This window comes from Physeter macrocephalus, chromosome 15, assembly GCF_002837175.3.
Source record: "Physeter macrocephalus isolate SW-GA chromosome 15, ASM283717v5, whole genome shotgun sequence".
Classification (NCBI taxonomy): Eukaryota; Metazoa; Chordata; class Mammalia; order Artiodactyla; family Physeteridae; genus Physeter; species Physeter macrocephalus.
This window is the reverse complement of record NC_041228.1, coordinates 21,692,517-21,696,745: the sequence shown is the minus strand read 5'-3', so window position 1 is coordinate 21,696,745 and position 4,229 is coordinate 21,692,517. Positions and strand designations below refer to the sequence as shown.

Sequence of the window (4,229 nt, the reverse complement as noted above, 5' to 3'; positions counted from 1 at the left end):
CGGAGCGGCTGGGCCCGTGAGCCATGGCCGCTGAGCCTGCGCGTCCGGAGCCTGTGCTCCGCAACGGGAGAGGACACAGCAGTGAGAGGCCCGCGTAACGCAAAAAAAAAAAAAAAAAAAGAAGAAGAAGAAAGAAAGATGGCTAATAGGACATGCAGCTGGCTAGGAAGCAAGGACAATGGGAAATTGGACTGGAAAACCAACTGAAGGTGCCTCCCTCCTGCTCTGGAAATGAGCCTGTTAAAATCCCATGACTCTGGCTGTCGCAGCCTGGTAGAATTGGAAAAACAGCTGCAGGCCCCGATGTGTGGAAGACCCCTTCCAGATGGGGTGCGCGTCTGGGTCCCCAAACTCTGCTCTCCCATCAGCACACTGACGCCTTGCCCAGTTCACCAGGAGAAGAATACGCTTTCTATTTCCGCGGCGTGTTAGACGTTTAAAGCGTTTTCCTCCTGGTTTGCATCTTCGCTCTGAAACTTCTCAGAAGTCATTTTCCTCAATGAACTTTTGTTTTTCTCATCTGCAGGAGGAGAACACTGGGCCGTTTGACAGCTGGGATTCCTTTTCGCTTTTCATTCATTTGCTCTTTCGATACAAGGATTTGCTGAGCCCTCCCTAAGTGCCAGGCAGTGTGCTGGACACGGAGAGGTGGCCCCTACAGTCGGTAAGGCAGGCAGATGTTTGATAAGGCAAACCAACCAACAAACACAATATTACCAGATCAAAATTGCTTTCAAGAAAATATATAGGGACTTTTAAGAGGAAATAAGAGAGAAGTCTGTAACTCCACAATGCTTCCAATACCCGTGGACAGAAGACAGACTGGGAATCTAAAACTTGCTGAGATATTAAGCTGGGAGCTTTCAGCCACACAGCTACCTTGGGCTCCTGGGTCCCAGGCTGTCACTTTCTCCTTCAACCCAGGGAGGTAATTCACTGCTTGCAGCCCAGCAGGGAGGATGTACAGTTTTTGAAGCTGTGCAGCTACAAGCACTGTGATTGAGAAAGGATGAAAAGGAGAAGGGGAGAAGGAAAGGGAAAGAAAAAAAAAAGAAAAAGAAAAGAAAGAAAATTGCCAACCCCCCCACTTCGAAAACCAAACCAATCAATCAAACAGGCAAACAAAAAAATAATCCTCCCCCATCTACAATCTGGCTTGGCCTGACGGGCCAGATTGAAAATCTAGGGCAGAGCACAAGGGACCTCCCACCAAGAGCTATAGCTGATTATTCCATTCTACGTTTAAAAAAAAAGAAAAGAGTGGGGAAAACTGCTCAGAAGTGCAAATGAGGCTTGAGTTGCAGTAAAGCACAACGGGCCACCATTTCTGAGCAACAGGGATTTCGTTCCCTGCGTGGGGATAGGGTCTGACAAGATAAGTTCACTGCAGTTCACATGGCCGTCGAGCGCAAGGGCCCGGGAGGCTTGCATCTGGGACTCGTTGCGCACAGGCTTTATCACCATTACAGCTGTGGGTCATTATTAGCAATAATAATAGATAATATTTACATAGCCTGTTTCAACTAAAGATCCCAAGGCATATGATGATCCCTCCACGTTTAGGTATGCACAGCCCCCCCCCATGACCTGCTGAGGGATGGCTTTCCCCCCACTGACACGCAGATGAAATGCAGCAGATTATCACCAGACACTCCCACGCGGCAGCAGCTCAGGACGGAAAGCTAAAGGAGTAAAATTTAAATATGAATTTAGGGTTTGAAAAAAACATGGATTCAATCCTTAAGGAGAAGCAAGAGCATGGTGGATGCATGTTGTCATGCATTTGTCCAAATCCACAGAATGGACAGCACCAAGAGTGAACCCGAATGTAAACTCTGGACATTGGGTCATGATGACACACCAGCGTAGGTTCACTGATTGTTACAAATGTACCGCTCTCATGCAGGCTATTTATGGTGGGGGAGATTCTCTATACTTTCAGTGCAATTTTGCTGTGAACCTAAAAATGCTCTAAAAAATAAAGTCTTTTTTTTTTTTTTTTTAAAGCAAAGAGGCATAGAGTTTCTTCATGACAGTCTGGGGCTGGCTGGTTCAATATAACTCAGATGTCTTCTGCTTGAATCCCAGAATTAATTCAGAAACCTTTCCTGAGGATTTCCGGATTTCTTCAGAAACAGATTTTGGGATTCAAGTGCCAGTAGAGTGGTTGGGAGATGAAAACGCTGAAGGCGCCAGTCATGAGTTGGGAACTGTGGCGGGGGTGGGAAAGAAGCATAACGGGTGCTTTGTATACAGGGAGGACGCACCTGGAGCTTGATTCCCAGGGGGGGACGCTGGTAGACAGTGAGGGTTCTGCCTCAGAGTTATCCTAACTGAGGAGCAAGAAAGCTGTGGCTTTTATCCACCGATTCCTCATCCTTCATTGGCTGAGGCTGCTTCTGGGAAATCAACTTGCGCCACAGATCCCAGCCAGAAAACCAGTCCCCAAGCAAAGAGTCACAGATGTCCCAGTAAGCAGCCTCTCGGTACACAGTAAGTCCCTCACATAACGAACCTTCAAGTTGTGAATTTCAAAGATGTGAAGATGCTTTCACATTTCATTGTCTGTGAACAAGTCTGGAAGACTGTATAGAAGCGTCTATAGATAGCTGGGCATTTGGGTCCTTTTGATGACTTCATTTGATCAGGATATATACCGTATTAAAGAATCATCCTAATGTTTAGAGGTTCTTTATGAGTACAGAATGAGGACATTTTATAAAACACAGAGCTTTTGCCTTTACAGTAACTCCCCTACATACGAACCTTCAAGTTGCAAATTTTCAGAGATGCAAAGGTGCTTTCACATGTCCAATCACATCAGTTCACGCATCTGGCATACAGTGTCACATGTGTGCATCCTCTACTAGTGGTTGTGCTTTTGTGTACTTTACTGTACCATACTGTATAGAGCACAGTAATACAGTATCTTTATTTCAAGCCCAGGACGTCCAGAAGCAAGCGTAAAAGCAGCGGTGATGTAGCTGGTACTGCTGAGAAGCGTCAGCTGTTGTGCTGGTACTACTGTACTTTTCAAGGTACTGTACTGTAAGATTAAAAATGTATTCTTTAGTTTTGTGTTTGTTTTTTATGTATTATTTGCATGCAAAGTATTATAAACCTATTACAGTACAGTACTATATAGCCGATTGTGTTAGTTGGGTACCTAGGCTAACTTTGTTGGACTTAACAAATTGGACTTATGAACATGTTCTCAGGACAGAACTCGTTCATATGTAGGGGACTTACTGTACAGGTGAATGCCCAAGAGGCTGTAGGTCGGTGGGCCCCTGACAGCAAACGCTGCTGTGTTCCAGCCCCCAAACAAATAATCGATCCACCTACTCCAGCTGGTGAATTTGGCACAGGGACTCAGATGTCATAGAAGACAAGAACATTTAGGGCCCTTTCCCATTCTTAAGAAAGAAGAGGGCTTCCCTGGTGGCGCAGTGGTTGAGAGTCCGCCTGCCGATGCAGGGGACACGGGTTCGTGCCCCGGTCTGGGAGGATCCCACATGCCGCGGAGCGGCCGGGCCGGTGAGCCATGGCCGCTGGGCCTGCGCGTGCTCCGCAACGGGAGAGATCACAACAGAGAGAGGCCCGCGTACCGCAAAAAAAAAAAAAAAAAAAAAAGAAAAAAGGAACATCTAAAACTGTAGATGACAAAAGGTTTCTAATATCCATGATTACATATTGCAATGCTTATCCAGAAAAGGTGGTAAATTGTTTTAGTTATTAACAGAGCCCTCCGGTAAATAATCTCATTCTGTGACGAGAGCAGGGCTTGGTGGCACTGCACGTGGAAATTCTCACCATGGAAATATGTGGATGGGTTTAAAGCGTTTCAGGTTTCTAGGAGATACGTGAGCAGCCATGGTGACACATAATCAGATAGGTCTCACGATGTCCCCTTAAAACCACCGTTTCCTTCAAGGGGGTAAACAGTAACGTGAAACATGTTGTTTTGTGCTGTGAAGCTTTAAAGAACTGCATTAACCACAATAATACTGAGGCTTTTCCCTTCATTAATATGCTAGTTAAATATACACCAGGGACAAGTTGCCCTGCCTTATGATGTCCTGGGACAACATTAAAAAAAAAAGTTTTACATTGTTTGCTGCATCGATTGTGTGCTAAGCAGGAGAAAATAAGGAAAAGGTTTTTGTTACTAAGGAACACAATAAAAGAGATTTTTTTAAAAATCCTTCTATTTATAATACACATTTATG

At 45.2% G+C, this 4,229-nt stretch overlaps 1 long non-coding RNA gene across 1 annotated transcript in view; it reads right to left on the bottom strand.

The window, feature by feature from the left end:
• LOC102995311 (uncharacterized) overlaps window positions 1-3,057 on the bottom strand; it is a 91,118-nt gene extending 88,061 nt beyond the window's left edge. The window contains exon 1 of the long non-coding RNA XR_008619467.1: window positions 2,767-3,057. This is a non-coding gene — a long non-coding RNA (uncharacterized lncRNA). The remainder of the gene's footprint in view (window positions 1-2,766) is intronic.
• Window positions 3,058-4,229: the final 1,172 nt, after the last annotated feature.